Here is a 25433-nt window from a genome sequence, read left to right on the forward strand (position 1 = left end):
TCACCTGTGGGGAGGGTCCAAGGGAGAGTGAGGTCCCCTGTGGGGAGGATCCAGGGAAGGTTGGGGTCACTTGGGGGGAGGGTCCCAGGAGGGTCGGGGTCACCTGAAGGGAGCAGGCGGGATGGGGTCACCTGGAGGAGGCTCGTGCCAAATCATTTGTTCAGTGGAGTCACAGAGGCCTAGCTTCAGATGCTGACCCACCAATTAATGTAGACGTGTCATTTTATCTTTCTGAATTCAATTTCCTATCCCTAAAATTGAAACTATAATAATAGTAATAATATTAGAAAACTCAAAGGTTTTCTGTTGATGTAGTCTTTTCTTTTGCGGGTCAAATGAGAAAACGCATGTTTAAGTGCTTACTGCAATACCTTACACAGAAATGCCAAGTAAATGGTAGTGTAATGTGAGTATGGCTAGAGATTTATATAGCCCAGTCTCTGTAATTAGCATACAGGAAAAAAAAGAAAACCCCAAACAATTGAATGAAGTTATAGGATGGGTGGGGGAGTGGATTATTAATGTGCTACAGACATCCTAAAAATTCCACTTTCCCCATCAGTCTTCATAGAGTGCAACCCCCCAACCAAAATATCTTCCCCATTCTCTACTTCCTCCCAGAAAACGATGTGAACTTGGCTGCTTAGCCCTTCTCTTCACCTGGTCATGTCCTCAATCATTTTTCTTTGCAAAACCAATCCTTGCCGTTTCCAAATTGAATTTATTAGACCTTGCACGTTTTTCTGGCCCTTTCAAAACCTGATCTGAGTTCTCTGTAACCAAATCTAGTACAAGGAATGGCTGACTCAGAACTTAGATGGAAGATAAGGGTGGGAGTATGGAAAGACCTCACAGATCAAGACTGATAATTGCAGAGTACTAATTTTATATCTTTTTTCTTAACACTGTCAGGTTACTTTTAGTTATTATAATCACAATCATGAGGTGCGAGGGTGTGAAGGCCACTGGCAAAGTGTCTTAGGCACAAAAAAATTCAGGCTCTGGACTGTTTAAAACCCGTAGCCCACAATAAGCTGGACCCTTTTGATGCCCTTCAACAATCACTGGGTAATTCATCACATTGTGCTCAAGGCCCATTACTAAAAAAATAAACAAACCTAGATGCTCTATCTAATCATTTCTCTCCAGATGGAGGCCCAGATGAGGTTTGTTATAATTCTTTAAAGTAATAATTTATCATAATTTGTTCAAAGTCACCCAGTAGTGGTGAGATGACAACCTCCATATTCAGGCTCCTGGACTCTACCGCTCTCTGGTATGGAAACACTTATATCCATATACCATGAATACATGCTGAGAAATTGAAGGATACATTCCTGGAAGTTACCATGGCTCAAACATTTCTTTATTTTCTCCCAAGATTGATGGTAAACATTATAGTGGATGGTGACACTCATAAACAAATCTTTCAGCTTCACAAAAAGCAGTAAATCTAGCCTTACGCTAGTTGACTGATACATATAATTAAGCCAAAAAGTCAGCTCTGAATTCTTTTGAAGGGTTACAAATACTGTATTCTATCTACCTACATATCTATCTATCTATCTATCTAATCTGTCGTACAGCAGTACCCAAATTGCTGATATCCAATGCAGAATCTTAGAATAGGGCTTGTTTCCCTGGGAATGATATTATAATTCAGAGATGCATTGTAGACCAAGGACTGTTCACATATTCCTTCATTCAGTGATTGAGAGGCATTATGTTGTCATGGTTAAAACTGGACTCGCCACATGCCTCAGATTAAATTCCAGCTCTGTGTCTTTAGGCAAATTACAGAACCTTTCTGTGCTTTGGTTTCCTAGTGTAAAGTGAGGATCATATTGCGATTCCTCAATGAATGTTGTGAGGATGATTAGATGCCTTAAAAAGTGTAGAGTACAGGACTTAGAAAAGTGCTTGGCACTCAGCAAGGGCTCAATAAGTGATCTAAGCTTTACACTGTCTGCTTTGGAAACAGACAAATGAAATTTATGTGTTTTACAGGATCTTATGAAACAGAATTGCTTAATTCGATTTAGTTTTCACTGTGTGCTTACTATATGCCAGATGAAACTTGAAGTAAAAATATGAATAAGCCACCATCTATAATAGAATTCAGAGTGCCTGACAGTATGTTGTTAGAAGCAAAGATACAGCAATTGAAGATAATACAGATTATGAGTTGCACAGAATGGGCATTAAGGCATTGAATATCTCAATTATTCAGGGGGTTCCTTTGTCCTATTAAATACTATAGGAACTACAAGTAAACTGTTTCCTAACTATATTTGTCTAAACCAAATCACTTGCTTTAAAATAGTTATTTTGCTTAGGTTTTAAACATTTAGAGAGAGAGATCCAAGATGGCTGATCACTAGCAGCTCGGGATTGTAGCTCCCAGTGAAAGCGCAAAGAACAAGAGGACGCCACACCTTCACATGAATTCTTGTTGCTCACACACCGGGAGATTCCTGGCGGAGGAGCCCCACGGGTCACCAGTGCGACTCTTGTGACTGGCGAGGCGGTTTTGCCGGCGCCTCAGAGCGTCAGTTCTTGGTGCAGAGTCAGAAAAGCACCATCAATCTTAACACCACTGATTTAGTCGGGGCAGTGGGTTGCTCAGATTTTGGCGCTGAGAATCAGTAAGTTGGACATCCACTCTGAAACCCAATTACAAAGACGGTAATTATAAAGACCACAGATGGATAAATCTACAACGAAGGGAAGAAAACAGCCAAAAAAGGCTGAGAATACCCAAGATCAGAACGCCTCTCCCTCAGCAGGGGATCCCAGTTCCTCATCAGCAATGAAACAAGGCTTGATGGAGAACGAGTGTGTTCCAATTACAGAAGCAGGCTTCAAAATGTGGATAATAAGAAACTTCTGTGAATTAAAAGAACTTGTTCTAACCCAATCCAAAGAAACTAAGAACTTTGAAAAAAGGTTTGACGAAATGTTAACAAGAATACACAATATAAGTGAATTGATGGAGCTGAAAAACACAATACGAGAATTACGTGAAGTATGCACAAGTTTTAATAGCCGAATTGATCAAGCAGAAGAAAGGATATCAGAGGTCGAAGACCAACTCAATGAAATAAAACAAGAAGACAAGATTAGAGAAAAAAGGATAAAAAGGAACGAGCAAAGTCTCCAAGAAATATGGGACTATGTGAAAAGACCTAATCTACGCTCGATAGGTGTACCTGAATGTGACGAAGAGAATGAATCCAAGCTGGAAAATACGCTTCAGGATATTATTCGGGAAAATTTTCCCAACCTAGTAAGGCAGGATAATATTCAACTCCAGGTAATACAGAGAACACCACAAAGATATTCCTCAAGAAGAGCAACTCCAAGGCACATAATCGTCAGATTCACCAGGGTTGAAATGAAGGAGAAAATACTAAGGGCAGCCAGAGAGAAAGGTCAGGTTACCCACAAGGGGAAGCCTATCAGACTTACAGCAGATCTCTCAGCAGAAACCCTACAAGCCAGAAGAGAGTGGGGACCAATATTCACCAACCTTAAAGAAAAGAACTTTCAACCAAGAATTTCACATCCAGCCAAACTAAGCTTCATAAGTGAAGGAAAAATAAAGTTTTTTGTGAACAAGCAAGCACTCAGAGATTTCATCACCACCAGGCCTGCTTTACAAGAGCTTCTGAAAGAACCACTACACATAGAAAGGAACAAACGCTATCAGCCTTTCTAAAAAATACCGAAAAGTAAAGAGGATCCATATAATGAAGAATTTACATCAACTAATGGGCAAAATAGCCAACTAATATTAAACGGCAGTATTAAACTCACATATATCATTATTAATTCTAAATTTAAATTGACTAAATCCCCCAATTCAAAGACAGACAGGCAATTTGAATAAAAAACTAAAACCCAACGGTATGCTGCATCCAGACCCATCTCACATTCAAGGATACACAAAGAGTCAAAACAAGGGATGGAGAAGGATTTACCAACCAAACAGAGAGCAAAAATAAATAAAAAGCAGAAGTTATAATTTTTGCCTCTGATAAAATAGTCTTTAAAACAACAAAGATCAAAAGAAGCAAAGAAGGATATTATATAATGATAAAAGGATCAACGCAACAACAAGAAGAGCTAAAGATCCTAAATATATATCCACCCAATACAGGAATACCCAGACATAAAAGACTAATAAAGAGACTTAGACTCCCACACAATAATAGTGGGAGACTTCAACATTCAATGAGACAGAAAATTAACAACGATATCCAGGACTTGAACTCAGATCTGGAACAAATAAACGTAATTAACATTTATAGAACTCTCCACTTTAAATACACAAAACATACACTCTTATCAGTACCACATCATATCAACTTAGTAGTTTAAGTGAAATATTGGTTGGCTCCTTGTTTGCTATTCTCTTCCCTCATTTTCTTTCTTGTCTCCATTATTAAGGACAATTACAGGCATACCCATATTTAGACTGCATTCTAGCCTGGGCAATAAAGCAATACCCCCATTCTCTCTCCCTCTTCCTCTTTCTCTTTCTTTCTCTTCTTTATTCTTCTTATTTTTTATTTTTTTCTTTCTAAAAAAAAACACACACACAACAAAAACAAAAAAACCTTAAGCACAGCAGGGTGACTACACAGTCAACAGTAATTTATAGCACATTAAGAAAGTAAAAAAAAAACATTTAGAAATTTTTGGGGAGTATTTTTTTTTTTTTTTTCTGAGACAGAGTTTCATTCTTGTTGCCCAGGTTGGAGTGCAATGGCGTGATCTCAGCTCACTGTGACCTCCACCTCCTGGGTTCAACCAGTTCCCCTGTCTCAGCCTCCTGAGTAGCTGGGATTACAGGCATGCACCACTATGCCCGGCTAATTTTATATTTTTAGTGGAGATGCGGTTTCTCCATGTTGGTCAGGCTGGTCTCAAACTCCTTACCTCAGGTGATCTGTTCGTCTTGGCCTCCTAAAGTGCTGGGATTATAGATGTGAGCCACCATGCCCAGCTGGGGAGATGATTTTTATGGACAATTTACATGCTCTCAAATTAATTTTAAATGTAACAAGTGTTATATGAGTATATTCTTGTTGAGAAATTCAAACTAATAGGCAAACCAGATTTGTTTGTAACCGCCATCCTCTTCCCTGATTTCCTCTCCATGGTCATATGTGTTTGCATACACATATAGATTCACTTATACATTTATAGCATTATTTTATGATTTTTCCATAAATTATTTCTATAGACATTCTTCAGTTTTCTTTTCAGAAATGAAAACTGGACATTTGACATTTGAACGTCTCTCCTGCGTTTGGAAAAATCTCCACTGAATGTGTATTGGAGGAAGGCAGGGTCTAGGCTCAATGGAACAGGTGCTTTTGCAAATGTATTACAGGTGATTTCCCCAGGTTGTCTGTCAGCTTTTTACCTTTTTTTCAAAGAAAAGTTGTTTTTTACATGTAATCAGATTTATTATTCTGTTTCTTGATAGTTTCCAGATTGTAGGTCCTGCTTATTTAAAAAAAAAAATCCCAGCCGGGCCTGGTGGCTCATGCCTGTAATCCCAGCACTTTGGGATTACAGGCGGACGGGTCACCTGAGGTCCAGAGTTTGAGACCCAGCCTGACCAACATGGAGAAACCCCATCTCTACTAAAAATACAAAATTAGCTGGTTATGGTGGTGCATGCCTGTTATCCCAGCTACTCAGGAGGCTAAGGCAGGAGAATTGTGACATTGCTCTTCAGCCTGGGCAGCAAGAGTGAAACTCCTTCTCAAAAAAAAAAACAAAAAAAAAAACTCTCCATGCTAAGAATATAAAAGTGCTTTTATAAAGAAATTTTACATGTTTAAACCTTTATCTACCTAGGGCTTATTTTGCTGGAGTGAGCTAGCCATTTTTCTTAACACTTTAAAAATATTAATTATTGCTGATAAAGGCATACCCAAAAGAAAAAAAGAAAAATATATTAATTATTAAATTCTCAGCTTACATAACATAAAATCCACTCCTTCTGGTTATAATTCTATTAATCTTTGTTGTTGTTTGGAGATGAAGTCTTACTCTGTCACCTAGGCTGGAGTGCAGTGGCGGGATCTTGGCTCACTGTAACCTCCGCCTCCTGGATTCCAGCCTCGGCCTCACAAGTATCTGGGACTTTAGTTGCGCACCACCACGCCTAGCTAATTTTTGTATTTTTAGTACAGATGGGGTTTCGCCATGTTGGCCAGGCTGGTCTTGAACTCCTGGCCTCATGTGATCCACCTGCCTCTGCCTCCCAAAGTGCTGGGATTACAAGTGTAAGCCATTGTGCCCAGCCATAATTCTTTTTTTTTTTTCTTACATGAATAATGGAATCACTATGGTTTGTACCAGCCATAATTCTATGCATTTTGGCAAATGTACAGACTTGTGTAATTACTACCACAACCAAATTCAGGCATCATTCTCCCAAATTTCCTCATGATGTCCTTTTTCTAGTTAATTCTTTTTACCTACCTGCTGGTAAGCACTGATTTTGTTTACTATTCTTATTTTTGTCTTTTTCAGAATGTCATATAAATGAAATCATACGATGTATAGAGTCTGAGTCTTGCTTCTTTCACTTAATGCATTTGAGATTTGTGCATGTCATGTATATCAATAGTTCACTCTTTTTTTTTTTTTTTTTTTTGAGACGGGATCTTGCTCTGACTCTCAGGTTGGAGTGCAGTGGCACAATCTCGGCTCACTGCAACCTCCGTCTCCCAGGTTCAAGTGATTCTTCTGTCTCAGCCTCTTGAGTAGCTGGGAATACAGGTGCATGCCACCATGCCCAGCTAATTTTTGTATTTTAGTAGATACAGGGTTTCACCATATTGTCTAGGCTTCTCTTGAACTCCTCACCTCGTGATCTGCCTGCCTCATCCTCCCAAAGTGCTGGGATTACAGGCATGAGCCACCACTCTTGGCTCAATAGTTCATTCTTATAGCTGAACAGAATTCCACTGAATGAATATACCACAATTTGTTGATCCATTCATTAATTGAGAACATTTGGTTTATTTCCAGTTTTGGAGATTATGAGTAAAGCCCTCTGTAATCATTTGTGTTCAGATTTTCATTTCTTTTGGGTAAAAATTTATGAATGGGATTGTTGCGTTGCATACTGTATGTTTAGATTCAAAAGAAACTTCTGGCCAGGTCTGGTGGCTCATGCTTATAATCCCAGCACTTTGGGAGGCCAAGGCATGCATATCACAAGGTCAGAAGATCGAGACCATCCTGGCCAATGTGGTAAAACCCCATCTCTATTAAAAATACAAAAATTAGCTGGGCATGATGGCGCATGCCTGTAGTTCTAGCTATGTGGGAGGCTGAGGCAGGAGAATCTCTTGAACCCAGGAGGTGGAGGTTGTAGTATGCCAAGGTTGTATCACTGTACTCCAGCCTGGTGACAGACCGAGACTCTGTCTCAAAAAAAAAAAAAAAAAAAAAAAAGAAAACAGAAACTTCCAAAATGTTTTTGATAATCAGTGTACCACTTGGCATTCCCACTGGCAATATATGTTTTTCAGTTGCTCCATACCTTCGCAAACACTTAAAATATATATTGGCCATTCTTATAACTATGTAGTAATATTTCATTGTGGTTTAAATTTGTATTTCCCTAATGACTAATGATGTTGGGCATCTCTTTATGGGGTTATTTGTCATGCATATATTTCTTTTCACTTTTTTTTTCTGAGACAGAGTCTTGCTATCACTCAGGCTGGAGTGCGGTCGCATGATCTCAGCTCACTGCAACCTTTGCCTCCTGGGTTCCAGTGATTTTCCTGCCTTAGCCTCCCAAGTAGCTGGGATTACAGGTGCGGGCCACCACACCCAGCTCATTCTTTGGTGTTTTTAGTAGGCACAGGGTTTCACCATGTTGGCCAGAGTAGTCTGGAACCTGTGACCTCAGGTTATCCACCTGCCTCAGCCTCCCAATGTGCTGGGATTACAGGCGTGAGCCACTGTACCCCGCTCTTTTTGGTGAAACATCTTCAAATCTTTTGGCTGTTAAAAAAAGTGGGTTGTTAGTTTCCTTATGTTTGAATTTTGAAATTTTGTTTGTTTGTTTATTTATTTGTTTGAGACAAAGTCTTGCTATGTCGCCAGGCTGGAGTGCAGTGGCACGATCTTGGCTCACTGCAACCTCTGCCTCCCACATTCAAGCAATTCTCCTGCCTCAGCCTCTTGAGTAGCTGGGACTATGGTGCCCAACACTATGCCCAGCTAATTTTTGTACTTTTAGTAGAGACAGTACTTTCACTATGTTGGCCAGGATTGTCTCAGTCTCTTGATCTCATGGTCCACCTGCCTCAGCCTCCCAACGTGTTGGGATTATAGGCATGAGCCACCACACCTAGCCTATTTTGTTTTGTTTTATTTTGTTTGAGACAAGAGTCCTACTCTGTCACCCATGCTGCAGTGACATAATCTTGGCTCACTGCAACCTCCACCTCCTGGGTTCAAGCGATTCTCCTGTCTCAGCCTCCCAAGTAGCTAGGATTACAGGCGCAGGCTACCACACCTGACTAACTTTTGTGTTTTTAGTGGAGATAGGGTTTTACCATGTTGGCCAGACTGGCTTGAACTCCTGACCTTAGGTGACCCACCTGTCTCGCCTCCCAAAATGCTGCGATTATAGGCATGAGCCACCACACTGGCCTTCTTTATATATTTTGTATACAACTTTGTATACAACAATTTGCAGATGTATGGTCTTCTCCCAGTCAGTGGATGGTCTTTCTGTTCTATTAAGAGTGTCTTCTAGGGGACAGAGACTTCTATTAAGTGTGTCTTTTTTTTTTTTTTTTTTTTTTTTTTTGAGACAGAGTCTTGCTCTGTCATCCAGGCTGGAGTGCAGTGGTGCAGTCTCAACTCACCTCAACCTCCATCTCCCAGGATCAAGTGATTCTTCTGCCTTAGCCTCCCAAGTTGCTGGGGATATGAGCATCCACCACTACACCCGGGTGATTTTTGTATTTTTAGTAGAGACAGGGTTTTGTCAAGTTGGCCAAGCTGGTCTCGAACTCCTGACCTCAAATGATCTACTTGCCTTGGCCTCCCAAAGTGCTGATTTTACAAGTGTGAGCCACTGCACCCAGCCAAAAACAAAGGTTTTTAATCTTGATGAAGTCCAATTTACTATGGTTTTGGTGTCATATTTAAGAAATCTTTGCCTAACCTGAGGTCATAGAAATATTATGTTCTCCTGTCTTTTTTTCTAGCAGTTTTATAGTTTAGATTTTGTATTTAAGTCTATTGTATTTAACATTTATTTTGAATTTATTTTGTATAATGAGTTGAAGTTTGGGTTAAAATTTTATTTCCATACATGAATGTCCATTGTTCCAGTACATTTGTTAAAAAGACTATTCTTTTTCCATTGAATTGCACCTTTGTCAAAAATTAATTGACCATATATGTGGGTTTATTTCTGGCTTCCTATTCTATTCCATTCAGCTGTATGTCTTCTGTAAAGGGCAAGATAGCAAATTTTTTACGCTTTGCATGCCAACAGGCAAAAATGAATGTATCATTTATATAACAAGAGACAAAGCAAGTTTCCACAAATTTTTTATTAATGAAATTCAATATAATAATTGAATATAATTTTTAAAATAATACAGATCTAGTAATGGGAATGGGATTTTAAAAATAGGATAATATGTTACTTAATCGGGATCCAAAGTTAGTGTTCCCTACCATCAAGAATCAGTTGTACATATTCATCTGTTAATGCTGATCTGTAATGAGATTTTACATATTTTTTCCATGAACTTACGATTTCAATTGAGCATATGACTTCAAATACATTGATATATTAGATTCTTCTCTCAATATTTGCCTTGTGACCTGTCATTACATTGTACATTAATCATTTCCAATTGGAGGTTAGATGGAAGTGCCTCAGTTACACAGTTAAATGGATTTTGAAATATGGAAATTTCCTTTGCCCTTGCATAAAGATCTGGAACAAATGATGCTGGAACTGTAAGTTAAGCTTAGAAGATTTATCTGCTGGCCAGGTGTGGTGGCTCAGTCCCATAATTCCAGCACTTTGGGAGGCTGAGATGTGTGTATGGCATGAGCCCATAGAGCAAGACCAGCTTGGGCAACGTGGTGAAATCCCATCTCTACAAAATATTAGCTGGGTATGGTGGCACATACCTGTAGTCTCAGTTACGTAGAAGGCTGAGATGGGAGAATCATGTGAGCTCAGGAGGTCAATCTGCAGTGAGCTGCGATCACGCTACTACACTCTAGCCTGGGCAACAGAGTGAGACCCTGTCTCAAAAATAAAAAGTTACGTATGCTGGAAATTTTTATGGGAATGGAGATTTTACTTCTTGTTTGAAATTTGACCAGCATGGGAAGAGCTGTGGTTTGAATGTATTCCCTCGAGTTCATGTATTAGAAACCTAATTCCCTATGCAATAGTGTTGGAGGTGGGACTTAGCTCTCATACATGGATTAATGTCATCATCATAGAAGTAGGTTTGTTGTAAAAGTGCATTGAACCCCCTCTTGCCTTCTCTTGCCACATGATGCCTTTCACCATATTATAATGCAGATAATGCAGCAGTAAGGCTCTTACCAGATGCAGCCACTCAATCTTGGACCTCTCAGCCTCTAAAACTGTGAGCCAAATAATCTTCTATTGTCTATGAATTACCCATCTATGGTATTCTGTTATAGCACCACAAAATGGACTAGGACAGGAATGCTTAAAGCAGCTTGCTATTACTTGTGATTCAGGCAGCATTGATTGTTATAAAAATGGCTGTACTGCCCAGTTGCAGTGGCTCACACCTGTAGTTCCAGCACTTTGTGAGACTGAGGTGGGCCAATCACTTGAGCCCAGGAGTTTGAAATAGTCTGGGCAACATGGTGAAACCCTGTCTCTATAAAAAATACAGAAATTAGCTGGGTGCCTGTAGTCCCAGCTACATGGAAAGTTGAGGTGGGACGAACCCTTGACCCTAGGAGGCGGAGGTTGCATTGAGCTGAGTTTGTGCCACTGCACCTGCACTCCAGGTTGGGTAACAGAGTGAGACCCTGTCTCAAAGTAAATACATAAATAAATAGACTGTACCACAATATAAGTTTCACACACACCATCTTAAAAGACTAAATTCAGAGATATATAGTGTTTGATAACTGTGGAGGACAGTTTCTCCAGCTATTAAAAACTATCAGTCAGGTGCGGTGGCTCACGCCTGTAGTCCCAGTACTTTGGGAGGCTGAGGTGGATGGAACCCTTGAGATCAGGAGTTCCAGACCAGCCTGACCAACATGGTGAAACCCCATCTCTACTAAAAATACAAAATTAGCTGGGTGTGGTAGCACATGCCTGTAATCCCAGCTACTTGGGAGGCTGAGGCAGGCGAATCACTTGAACCCGGGAGATGGAGGTTGCAGTGAGCCAAGATTGTGCCACTGTACTCCAGCCTGGGCAACAAGGGTGAAACTCTTGTCTCCAAAAAAAAGAAAAAAGTATCAAAATTATTCTTAGTTTGTAAGCTATAGAAAAAGAGGTCCCACGGCCCATAGTTTACTTGCTTGTGCTTCAGCTAATATTACAGTGGTTTGATTAGCATAGCTTTATAGTAGTTCTTGGAACCATGTAGTGGGATGAATCCTCCAGTTTTGTTCTTCTTTCAAAATTATTTTTGTTATTCTAGTTCCTTTGACTTTTTATTTAATTTTAAGAGTAAGCTTGTTGATACCTGTAAAAGATACTGGTGAGATTTTTATTGGAATTGCATTGAATCTATAAATCAGTTCGAGAAGAATTGGCATCTCAACAATATGGCTTGTTTGATCTGTAAGTATGGTATACCTTTCTATTTATTTAATATTTAATTGTATTTAGAGGAACTTGCTAGAAAGAAAGCAAAAAACATTTAATATTTAAAAAAAATTTTATCAGCGTTCTTTCATCAGCATTTGGATTCTGCAAATGTTTTGTTAAATTTATACCTAAGTATTTCCTTCTTTCAGTGTTACTACAAATGACACTTAAAATTTTCCACTTGTTTTTTATTGTTACATAGAAGTAAGATTTATTTTTATTTTTAAAAATAATTTTTTTAAAGAGATGAGATCTCGCTTGTTGCCCAGTCTGGTCTTGAACTCCTGGCCTTAAGTGATCTTCCTGCCTTCTCCTCCCAAAGTGTTGGTATCACAGGCATAAGCCACTGTGGCCAGCCAATTTATATACTGATCTTGTCTCCGATGATCTTGCTGAATCATTTATTGGTTGTAGAACACTTCGTGATGATTGTTTTGGGATTATCTAAATAGAGAGTCATGTTATCTGAGAACAGAGATGCTTTTCTTTCTTTTCCATCTGAATGTCCCTTTTCTCTTTTTAATTGTCTATAGTATTCAGTACAATGTATGTCTCTCATTTCTGGCTTTATTGCACTGGCTAGGGCTTCCACTATGACGTTGAGTAGTACTGAGAGTAGTCATCCTTGGCTTTTTCTTCAGTCTTAAGGGGAAAGTACTGACTCTTTGACCATTAAGTATCATGTTAACTGTAGGTTTTTGTAGCTGCTGTTTATTAGGTTGAAGACATTTTCTTCTGTTTCTAGTTTGCTGGGAGATTTTACCATGAGTGAATGTTGACTTATGTGAGATATTACTTATGCACTGAGATCATTAAGTAGTTTATTCTTAAGCCTCTTAATATTATGAGTTGCATTGTCCTTTTTTTACAGTATGTCTTTTTTGTGATGTTTTTATCTGGCTTTGGATCACAGTAATGTTGACCTCATAAAATGAGTTGAAAAGTTGTCCCTCTTCTATTTTCTGGAAACGATTTTACAGAATTAGTGTTACTCCTTCTTTAAATGTTTGTTAGAATTTGTTAGTGAAGCAATCTGGATTTTCTTTTTAACTACAAATACAAATCGTTTAGTAGATATTAGGACTATTCAGGTTACTTATTTCTTGGGTGAATTTAGGTAGTTTATGTCTTTGAAGGAATTGGTCTGTTTCATCTAGTTGTTAACCAAATAGGTATTAATTCTGTTTTAATATGTGGTTTATTTGAAAGCCTATGTTTATAACATACTAAATTTCCATATGTATTGGTTCTATATATAAATTGTTTTTGGGGGGCTGTTACTATGCTAGTAGGATGTTCTTTTAATTAATGAAGCTATTTATGACATATTTTAATATTTTGATCATCTTTGGTCAATAGCAGTCTCAGAATTTTCTTGGCTAATCTCACAGCTTTGTATTTCATGTGAACTTAGAATCAAATTTCTTAATCACATTAAAATTTTTATTGGGTTACAGAACATTTGTAGATTTACTTGGAAGAATTGATATCTTAAAAATAATGACTGTTTCTGTGCAAGGATGGGATATGTTGCTTCATTTACTCAAGCTTTTTACTTACTGCTTTTAGAGACAGTCTCGCTATGTTGCCCAGGTTGGTCATGAACTCCTGGGCTTAAGTGATCCTCCTATATCCACCTCCTGAGTAAATGGGACCAGCATTGAGTCACTGAGTCACTGAGCCTGGCTTATTCAAGCCTTAGTTTTATGTTTTTTTGATAGAGTTTTACAGTTTCCATCCCAGAGATCTTGCATATTTCTCACTATATGTATTCCTAAATGTTTTCTTCTGATGGTATTGTGAAAGGGATCTTTTCTTGAAATATGTTTTCTTAGCTGGTTTTTTGATAGGATAGCTATTGATTATTTTTATATATTACTTTTGTAACTGGCTACTTTACTTACCTTTTACTGTTTAAGGTTTTTCAGTTGTTCTCTTGGGTTTTCTGTGTATACAACTTTATAATGTGTAAACAATCATAGTCTAGTTCCCTCTTCACCTACATTTATGCCTCTTGATTCATGTTACCATCTAACTGTAGTATAGGACCACCAGAAGCTTATATAGGGTACCCGTGCCTGTTGAGAAATTGCCAAGAGGTGTTCCTGCCTTCTCACCTGTTAGATAAAGGCAGGTCTTCTTAGTGGATCAATTAGTTAAAGGTACCCAGCTGCACAAACCGATTAGATAAGGGTACCCCTGAGTGGACCTTTCAGCCAGCAGATCCAGCCTTAGGCCAGGGTAAGTGGAGCATAGACAGGATCTCAGCCCTGACTCTCATTCTCATAGCCAGGTGCCCTTGTGTAGGGAAAAGCCCTCATAACTGGACAAATTGGCTCTGGGTTACCATTTCCAGAACAGTGCTAGAAAATAATATTGCTGCTGACATTCTAATCTTGGTTTTGTCTTGCGAATTCTTCTGTAGTCACCAGAAAATATTTTTGCTTTTGATTTGAGAAATGTGTTTTCAGCACATTATAGATGATTTTGTTTCGGAGGATTTTTTTTAAGTGTCTAAGAATAAATGGAAAATTTTATCAAATGCTTTGGTAATTTATTGACATGATTATGGTTTCATTCCTTTGACCAATTGATATAATAAATTATACTAATAGAAATCATAGTGGTGAAAATAGTGAATCATTTCTATATTTCTGGAATAAATTTTCCATTTGCTCATGATATATTATTAATGCACTTCTAGATTCTATGTGCTAGCAAGGATTTTTACATCTTCTCTTTACTAAAAATGGGCTTTAGTTTTCTTTAAAAAAAGCTATAATTGTCAGATTTGGGTATCATCTTTAGCTAACCTGATTTTTGTGTGTGTGTGTGTGGAAGTTTACTCTCACTCTGCTTATGGATTAGTTTAAATAGCATTAGAATGACCAACTGCTTGTAGTTAAAAGTAACTTACCCATTTGAGTTTTTGCACTTGTGCTGCTTGGAGGACTCTGACAAATTTCTCAATTTCTTAAAGAGTTTATGTGAAGAAATATTTAGGTTTTTAAAAAATCTCTTACTGGATTATGATAGTAACTTCTATTTTCCTAATCAACCCATCCAAGACAGATTGACAAATTTGTTAGCACAGTGTTACAAAAAGCATTTGATTTTCTGTCCTATGTTAGGTATTTTTCCTTTTCTTTCTTCATTAATACACCTGACAGTATGTTTGTTCATTTTTTTGTATTAACTGGATGTGCTAATGGATTATTTATTTTACGGGTTTAATTTTCCCTGTCCGTCCTTCTTCTTCTTCTTTTTTTTTTTTGAGACAGGTTTTCTGTCTGTTACCTTGGCTAGAGTGCAGTGAGCAATCATTGCTCACTGCAACCTCGAGCTCCTGGCTCAAGCAATACTCCTGCCTCAGCCTCCTAAGCAGTTAGGACTATAGGTGTATTCCCATCTAATTTTGGTTTGTGCTTCTGGGTTTTTTTGTTTGTTTGTTTTTGTTTTTGTTTATAGAGATGGGGGTCTTGTTGTGTTGCCCAGGCTGGTCTTGAACTCCCAGGCTCAAGAGATCCTCCTGCCTTGGCCTCCTAAATTGCTGGGATTACAGGCTTGAGCCACCCAGCAACCACTTTTTTTTCTCTGAGAAAGAGTCTCACTGTATTGCCCAGGCTGGAGTGCAGTGGCACAATCTTGGCTCACTGCAACCTCAGCCTCCCAGGCTCAAGCAATTCATGTGCCTCAGCCTCCTGAGTAGCTGGGATAACAGGTATGCACTGCAATGCCCAGCTAATTTTTGTATTTTTATTATTTATTTATATATTTATTGGAGATGGGATCTCACTCTTATCGTAAGTGAGATCTCCTACTTTCTCTCAAGTAGCTGGGATTATAGGTGCCTGCCATCACGCCCAGCTAATTTTTGTATTTTTAATAGAGACATGGTTTTACTATGTTGCCTAGGCTGGTCTCAAACTCCTAACCTCAGGTTATCTGCCCACCTTTCCCTCCCAAAGTGCTGGTATTATAGGTGTGAGTCGCTTTGCCTGGCCTAATTTTTATATTGTTAGTAGAGACAGGGTTTTACCATGTTGGCCAGGCTGGTCCTGAACTCCTGACCTTGTGATCCACCTGTCTTGGCCCCCCAAAGTGCTGGATTACAGGCATGAACCACCACGCCTGGCCTTTTAATTTCTTTTGTGCAAAGTTAGAGGTGTTTCACATGAGAAAAAAAATATATTCCCTTTGTTTTCCCCACTGGAAAAAATATTTTCCGTAAATGAAAATCTCATTTTTGTTATAATAATAGTATCTAAAAATTAAAGCATATATTACACTTGGGATACAAAAAGATTGATAGGAGGAACTTTCTGCTATCTGAGGTATTTTTCTTTCTCACAATCATTTTTGCTTCCTTCACACCCCTACAAAGACTGTATACCCTTTAATTAATTCATTCTAACCTTCCAGTATATACACATTTATGATTTTATATTTTTTTAAATAAAAATTGAAGTCATCCTCTACCTACTATAAATATTTACTGAGTTCCTTCCAGATGCAACCTATGCTCTTGTGTCTGGGAATTCAGTGTTGGGAAAAAGAAATCAGAACAAAAAATTCCTGCTTTCACAGAGCATACATTCTAGTAGGGATGTCAGATTAAATAAGCAAATAAATAGTATGTAAATTATTTAAAAGTGCTAAGAAGAAAAATAAACATGGAAAGTTGTTGTGACATCTATAGGAATATTGGAGTTTTATATAGAATGGTCAAAAAGTCCTCATTGAGAAGGATAGCTCTGAAAGAAGTAGGGGAGCTAGCAGTGTTGATACACAAGGGAAGTGTGTACTTGACAAAGGAGTATGAGTGTCAAGGTGAAAGTGTGTTCGGTGTGTTTTAGGAATAGCAGCTATGCCTGTGACACAGGAGCAGGGAGAAGGAGGGAAGTAAAGTAGGAGACACAATGAGATGAGGAAGTGAACAGGAACTATATCACGTAAAACTGTGTAGTTTATTGCAAGGCAAGCCTTTTGCTTGGAGTGAGGTAAGAGCCAGTAGACAGTTTTGAGTAGAGGAGGAAGTGTGATCTGACTCAAACAGAGTCACTGTTATTGGTGCTTGGACAATGGATTGCAAGGTGGCAAGCACAGATGCGGTGACACCACAAAAGAATGCATTGCAGAAATCCTAGCAAGGGACCATAAAAATAGGGGTGGTGAAAGGTGGTGAATTCTAGGTCTATTTCAAAGGTAGAGCCAACAGGATTCGCTGAATAACTGGATATAGGCTGTGAAAGAGAGAGAGCGAAAGAAGTAAACAATAATCCTGAATAGAATGAAATACTGTTGATATTTTGGTATCTAACCTTCCAGTTATTTATATACACATTCATGATTTTATGTTTTTTTAAATAAAAATTGAAGTCATCCTCTACCTACTATTTGTAATCTGTTTGTTTTGTAGCATGTTACTTTCCCGTGTCATTAAAAAAGAAGTACTGGTGAGGTGGCTCATGCCACTAATCCTAGCTCTTTGGGAGGCCGAGGTGGGTGAATCATTTGAGGTCAGGAGTTTTAGACCAGCCTGGCCAGTGTGGTGAAATCCCGTCTCTACCAGAAAATACAAAAATTAGCCAGGCGTGGTGGTGCATGCTTGTACTCCCAGCTTCTTAGGAGACTAAGTAAGGAGAATTGCTTGAACCCAGGAGGCAGAGGTTTCAGTGAGCCGAGATCATGCTGCTACACTCCAGCCTGGGTGACAGAGCAAGACTGTGTCTCAAATAATAATAATAATAATCCTGTATAACTCAAAGAATGGAACTGATATTAACAGAGGTGAAGCATACTGTAGGACAATCGGTTTTAACAGGAATAAGAAAACCCAGTTTGGCCATGTCAACTTTGCGATGAAACACATGGAAATGTTAAGTAGGCAGCAGGCAATTGGGTATCTGGGTCTAGAGTTCAAGCTGAGGTCTAGGCTGGAGATACAAATTCAGAAGTCATCAGCATATAGATGGATTCAAATCTAAGAGCTGAGTGAGATCACCAAAGGAGATCACAGACTGAGCCCTGGAGGACATTTAGAGGTTGGGAAGAGGAGGGAGTATTAGCAGAAAGACTGAGAAGGAATTACTAGAATGATAGGAGGAAAAGTAGTCCAGCACAATGATCTGGAAGCCCCAAAGAAGAAAGTTTTCAAGGATGAAAAAGTAACTCTTAACACTTTTGTACTATATATAACATTTCCACTCATTTGTTTCCTGACTAGTGGTGAGCCCTCCTCTTCAGCTATAAAGATGGCAGTGTTCAGAAAGTTAAAACTTCTTCTCTGGAAGAATTTCGTCTTAAAGGTGGGTATGGTTATCTGTGGGAAGATGTAAGTCCTTGGGAAGGATTAAATGTTTAATTGGTTCATAATAATGGGTTAAAGAACAATTAAGAACTTTGCATGTAAAGGGGCCCTTTTCTGCAAATGAGTCATGTAATTATTAAAGATGACATCATTGTTACTGATTTTTGGCCATTGGTGTTACAGAAAAGCTAAAAGGAGATGTTTCAAGCAACTCTTATTCTGTGTGTTTCTTTTTCATGTGCTGTGCAGGGAATTTGGAAGAAATTAAAGTGTTCTAAATGAAAGAGCATTTATCACATAGCGACTTACACTTGTGTTCTGTTTTGAGTTAACATTTAGTTTTTGTTTTTATTTTAGAAACAGAAGACTCTGGTAGCAATCCTGAAATTTTGATGCCATTGCTATTTTCTGCAGTTGTATTGTATCTTTGTTTTCATAGTACTCCAATGAAAAGACCTTCTAGTAGCTACCATCCAATTGATGTCAGTACATTGCCAGAATTCTTCCACTATTAATCTCTGAAAAAGAGCTTTCAACTAGCTTATATCCCTTCCAGGAGTGAAACTTTGAAGGCTGTTACCAAAATGGTGGGACAGGCCTTTGAGTTTCAAGGTTAGAATAAAGATGGGTAAGGATTGGGAGGATATTTTTATAAAGTATGGTTTGAAGTTTTTCCCTGAGAGTTCTTACAGTAGTGATTCTAAATCTAGGATCTCCAGATTCTAAAGACCCGATGAGGTGGTAGCTATGGAAAAGCTGTCCATGAGATATTTTTATTATTTCAAACAACATATGGAGTCTTATCTATATATGTGAAAAGACTTCAAGGCTAATTAAAATGCTGAGTGTTTGTTTTTGATGGAGGTATTCAAGATGGCCGATTAGGAGCAGCTCAGGATTGCAGCTCCCAGCGAGAGCACAGAGGGTAAGTGGACATCACATTTCCAGATGGATTTTTATTGCCCACAGATCAGGAGATTCCTGGGTGGAGGAGCCCCACGGGTCACCAGCGCAGCTGTTTTGGCCAGTGCAGCAGGTCTCTGCACAAAATACATGAGTCTGGGCTCCATTTTAACTGGCAGTTGGAGCACCTGGGAGACAGAGGCACTTCTTAAACTGATGAAAAGGGGACTGAAACAGGGAGCTAGACCAGGAGATCCCCAGATGAAAAAGCGCCACAAATCTCCAGCTTGGCTGTTTCAGCTGGTGCAGTGGGTCACCACTCGGGAAATCACACAGATCTGGGTGCCTTTTCAACAGGTGACTGGAATGCCTGGGAGACAGAGGCACCCATTCAACTGAAAAAAAGGGGACTGAAACAGGGAGCCAGGCCAGGAGATTGCTGGGCAAAAAAGCACCATGAACCCCCAGTGTGGCTCTTTCAGCTGGTGCAATAGGTCTCTGCACAAAATCTCACACAAATCCAGGCACCTTTTCAACTGGCAACTGGAACATCTGGGAGACAGAGTCCCCCATTCAACTGAAAAAAAGGGGACTGACACAGGGAGCTAGGCCAGTAGATTCCCCAGCGAAAAAGTGTTATGAGTTTCCAGTGGCTGTTTCAGCCAGCGCAGAGGGTCTACACACAAGAAATCACACAAATCCCAGTGCTGTTTCAACTGCTGACTGGGATGCCTGGGAGATGGAGTTGCCCATTCAACTGAAAACAAAAGGGGGGATCTAAGGCAGGGAGCCAGGTGATCGGGGTCAGCCAGTCACACCCCCACAAAAACAGAGGTCTGAAACGCTCTGGACTGGGAGTTTCACAGCAAGCACAGTTGAACCTGGGATGGTCCAGCTCTGTGGGGGAGGAGCATCCGCCATTACCAAGACAGTCCACCACTACTGAGGTAGTCTGCCATTGCCAAGGTGGCTTGCCTTTGCTGAGGCAGTCCGCCATTGCATAGAGAGTCCACCATTACAGAGGTGGGCCACCATTGCCGAGGCAGTTCTAACTATACCCCTATAAACAGGACTGTAGGGAGGTTCACGTAGCAGCTGGGTGGAGCCCATAGCAGCTCAGCAAAGCCTCTGCAGGCAAACCGTGACTAGGCTGCCTCCTCGCTGGGCAGGGCAGCCCTGAAAAAAGGCAGCAGCATGACAGAAACTTATAAATAAAGCTCTACCTTCCTGGGACAGAGCACCTGGGGGAAAAAAAAAGGTGTTTATGAGTTCTGCTGCAGCAGACTTAAATGTACCTGCGCAACAGCTCTGAATGAAACAACAGAGCTCACTGCTCAGCACTTGAGCACCTAGGAAGGACAGACTCTCAAGCAGCTCCTTGACCCCCATATATCCAAAGAGTCACCTCATAAAGGAGAGCTCAGACTGACATCTGGCGAGTATCCTTTTGGGACAAAGATAGCAGAAGAAGAAACTGGCAGCAACCCTTACTGTTCTGCAGCCACTGGAGGTGATCACCAGGCAAGCAGGGCCTGGAGTGGACCTCCAGCAGTCCTATAGCAGAGGAGCCTGACTGTTAGAAGGAAAACTAAGAAACAGAAAGAAATAACTTCATCATCAATAAACAGGATATCCACTCAGAGACCCTATCTGAAAGTTAACAACTACAAAGACCGCAGGTAAATAAATCCACAAAGATGGGAAGAAACCAGTGCAAAAAGGATGAAAACACCAAAAATCAGAATGCTGCTCCTCTTCCAAGGGATCACAACTCCTCACCAGCAAGGGAACAAGGCTGGAGGGAGAATGAGTCTGATGAATTGACAGAACAGGCTTCAGAAGGTGGGTAATAAGAAACTTCTCTGAGCTAAAAGAACATGTTCTAACCCAGTGCAAAGAAACTAAGAACGTTTAAAAAAGGTTTGATGAAATGCTAATGAGAATGAAAAGCTTAGGAATATAAATGAAACAATGGAGCTGAAAAACACAACACAAGAACTTCATGAAGTGCACACAAGTTTCAGTACCGAATTGACCAAGCAGAAGAAGGGATATCAGAGGTCGAAGATCAACTCAATGAAATAAAATGAGAAGGCAAGATTAGAGAAAAAAGGGTAAAAATAAATGAGCAAAGTCTCCAAGAAATATGGGACTATGTGAAAAGACCTAATTTACATTTGATAGATGTACCTGAACATGACAGAGAGAATGAATCCAAGCTGGAAAGTACTCTTCAAGATATCTAGGAAAACTTCTCCAACCTAGCAAGGCAGGCCAGTATTCAAGTCCAGGAAATACAGAGAACACCACAAAGATACTCCTCAGGAAGAGCAACCCCAAGGCACATAATCGTCAGATTCACCAGGGTTGAAATGAAGGAGAAAATGCTAAGTGCAGCCAGAGAGAAAGGTTGGGTTACACACAAAGGGAAGCCCATCAGACTCACAGCGGGTCTCTCAGCAGAAACCCTATAAGCCAGAAGAGAGTGGGGGCCAATATTCAACATCCTTAAAGAAAAGAACTTTCAACCCAGAATTTCATATCCAGCCAAACTAAGCTTTGTAAGCGAGGGAGAAATAAAATCCTTTATGAACAAGCAATTACTCAGATACTTCATCACCACCAGGCCTGCTTTACAAGAGCTTCTGAAAGAAGCACTAAACATAGAAAGGAACAGCCAGTACCAGCCACTCCAAAAACATACCAAATGGTAAAGAGCATCAACACAATGAAGGAACTGCATCAACTAATGGGCAAAACAGCCAGCTAGCATCAAAATGGCAGGATCAAATTCACAATAACCCTAAATGTAAATGGGCTAAATGCCCTAACCAGAAGACACAGACTGGCAAATTGGATAAAAAGCCAAAACCTTTCAGTATGCTGTATCCAGGAAACCCATCTCACATGCAAGGATGCATAAAGGCTCAAAATAAAGGGATGGAAGAAGATTTACCAAGCAAATGGAGAGCTAAAAAAAAGCAGGAGTTGCAATCTTAGTTTCTGATAAAATAGACTTTAAACCAACAAAGATCAAAAGAGACAAAGAAGGACATTACATAATGGTAAAAGGATCAATGCAACAAGAAGAGCTAACGATCCTAAATATATACACACCCAATACTGGAGCACCCAGATACATAAAGCAAGTTCTTAATGACTTACAAAGAGACTTAGACTCTCACACAATAATAATGGGAGACTTTAACACTCCACTGTCAATATTAGATCAACGAGACAGAAAATTAACAAGGATTTTAAGGACTTGAACTCAGACCTGGACCAAGCAAACCTAATAAACCTTTACAGAACTCTCCACCCCAAATCCTCAGAATATACATTCTTCTCAGCACCACATCACACCTACTCTAAAATTGACCACATAATTGGAAGTAAATAACACCTCAGCAGAACAGAAATCATAACAGTCTGTCAGACCACAGTGCAATCAAGTTAGAACTCAGAATTCAGAAACTAACTCAGAACCACACAGCTTCATGGAAACTGAACAACTGGCTCTTGAATGTTGACTGGATAAACAATGAAATGAAGGAAGAAATAAAGATGTTCTCTGAAATGAACGAGAATGAAGACACAACATACTAGAATCTCTGGGACACATTTAAAGCAGTGTCTAGAGGAAAATATATAGGAATAAATGCCCACATGAGAAGCAAGAAAAGATCTAAAATTGACACCCTATTGTCAAAATTGAAAGTGCTAGAGGAGCAAGATAAAATTCAAAACCTAGCAGAAGGCAAGAAATAACTAAGATCAGAGCAGAACTGAAGGAGACACAAAAAAAACCCTTCAAAAAATTAATAAATCCAGGAGCTGGTTTTTCAAAAAGATCAACAAAATAGATCACTAGCCAGATTAATAAAAAAGAAAAGAATAATCAAATAGATGCAATAAAAAATGATAAAGGGGATATCACCATAGATTCCACAGAAATACAAACCATCATCAGAGATTATTACAAACAACTCTATGCACATAAACTAGTAAACCTGGAAGAAATGGATAAATTCCTGGACACGTGCATCCTCCCAAGGCTAAACCAGGAAGAAGTCAAAACCGCAAATAGACCAATAATGAGGGCTGAAGTTGAAGCACCAATTGACAGCCTACCAACCAAAAAAAGCCCAGGTCCAGATGGGTTCACAGCCAAATTCTACCAGACATACGAAGAGCAGCTGGTACCATTCCTTCTGAAACTATTCCAAACAATCCAAAAAGAGGGAATCCTTCCCAAATCATTTTATGAGACGAACATCATCCTGATACCAAAACCTGGCAAAGGCTCAACAAGAAAAGAAAATATCCATGTTACCAAAACAGAGAAATAGACCAATGGAACAGTACAGAAGCCTCAGAGGCAACACCACACATCTACAACCATCTGATCTTTGACAAAACTGACAAAAACAAGCAATGGGGAAAGGATTCCCTGTTTAATAGATGGTGTTGGGAAAACTGGCTAGCCATGTGCAGAAAGCAGAAACTGGACCCCTTCCTGACACCTTCCGCTAAAATTAACTCCAGATGGATTAAAGACTTAAAACATAAGACCTAACACCATAAAAACCCTAGAAGAAAATCTAAGCAAAAAAAAAAAAAAAAAAAAAACCATTCAGGACATAGGCATAGGCAAGGACTTCCTGACTACAACACCAAAAGCATTGGCAACAAAAGCCAAAATAGACAAATGGGACCTAACCAAACTCCACAGCTTCTGCACAGCAAAAGAAACAGTCATTAGAGTGAATCAGCAACCAACAGAATGGGAAAATATTTTTGCAATCTACCCATCTGATAAAGGGCTAATATCCAAAACCTACAAAGAATTAAAACAGATTTACAAGAAATAAACAAGCCCATTCAAAAGTGGGCAAAGGATATGAACAGACACTTCTCAAAATAAGACATATATGAGGCCAACGAACATGAAAAAATGCTCATCATCACTGGTCATTAGAGAAATGCAAATCAAAACCACCTTGAGATACCACCTCATGCCAGTTAGAATGGTGATCATTAAAAAATCAGGAGACAACAGATGCTGGAGAGGATGTGGAGAAATAGGAACACTTTTACACTGTTGGTGGGAATGTAAATTAGTTCAACCATTGTGGAAGACAGTGTGGCGATTCCTCAAGGACCTAGAAATAGAAATTCCATTTGACCCAGCAATCTTATTACTGGGTATATATCCAAAGGATTATAAATCATTCTATTATATGGATACATGCACACAAATGATCATTGTGGTACTGTTTACAATAGCAAAGACTTGGAACTAACCCAAATGCTCATCAATGATAGACTGGACAGGGAAAATGTGGTACTTATACACCATGGAATACTGTGCAGCCATAAAAAACGATGAGTTCGTGTCCTTTGTAGGGACATGGATGAACCTGGAAACCATCATTCTCAGCAAACTGACATAAGAGCAGAAAATCAAACACCACATGTTCTCACTCATAGGCAGGTGTTGAACATTGAGAACACATGGACACAGGGAGGGGAGCATCACACACTGGGGTCTGTGAAGGAGAAATAGGGGAGGGACAGCAGGGGATGGGGAGTTAGGGACGGATAAGATGGGAAGAAATGCCAGATATAGGTGGGAGAGGAAGCCAGCAAACTACACTGCCATGTATGTACCTGTGCAACAGTCTTACATGTTCTTCACATGTACCCCAAAACCTAAAATGCAATAATTAAAAATATATATTTGTTTTTAACTCACTATCATGACTCCTGTTGTCTTATATTAATCCAAAGGTCTGATTGACAATTATATGTCTCTGACTAATAAAACATAGAAGACATTCAGAGGTTCTAAAATAGCTTCTCTTTTTTGTTGTTGCTAAGATGGAGTCTCACTCTGTCACCAGGCTGGAATGCAGTGACGTGATCTCAGCTCACTGCAACCCTCGCCTCCTGGCTTCAAGCGATTCTTCTGCCTCAGCCTCCCTAGTAGCTGGGACAACAGGTGTGTGCCACCATGCCCAGCTAATTTGTTTGTTTTTAGTAGGGATCGGGTTTCACCATGTTGGCCAGGATGGTTTCGATCTCTTGACCTTGTGATCCACCCATCTTGGCCTTCCAAAGTGCTGGGATTACAGGTGTGAGCCACTGCGCCCAACCACTTGGTCTCTGCTTCTCCTCTTGTCCCCTTCGAATCCAATCTCCATGTGGAGGCAGAAAGATCTTCAAAAGCTCAGTAGGATCCGGCTTAGTCTCCAGCTTAAACCCCTTCAGTAGCTTCCCATTGCCCTGGGAGAAAACCAACTCTTTTCCAGGTTCTGATCGTACTTTTTTCCATGT

General features: G+C 39.6%; 1 protein-coding gene across 2 annotated transcripts in view; it reads left to right on the plus strand.

The window, feature by feature from the left end:
- LOC104651469 (ATP-binding cassette sub-family A member 17-like) overlaps positions 1-25433 on the plus strand; it is a 79294-nt gene continuing 53861 nt past the window's right edge. Inside the window, exon 1 of one of the 2 annotated variants that reach the window (XM_074381763.1) lies at positions 1-25098. The gene's annotated coding sequence lies outside the window, so the exon portion shown is untranslated. The remainder of the gene's footprint in view (positions 25099-25433) is intronic. The other variant, XM_074381764.1, reaches the window with a different exon arrangement.

The sequence above is a fragment of the Saimiri boliviensis genome, chromosome 12, assembly GCF_048565385.1.
Source record: "Saimiri boliviensis isolate mSaiBol1 chromosome 12, mSaiBol1.pri, whole genome shotgun sequence".
NCBI classification, from domain to species: Eukaryota; Metazoa; Chordata; class Mammalia; order Primates; family Cebidae; genus Saimiri; species Saimiri boliviensis.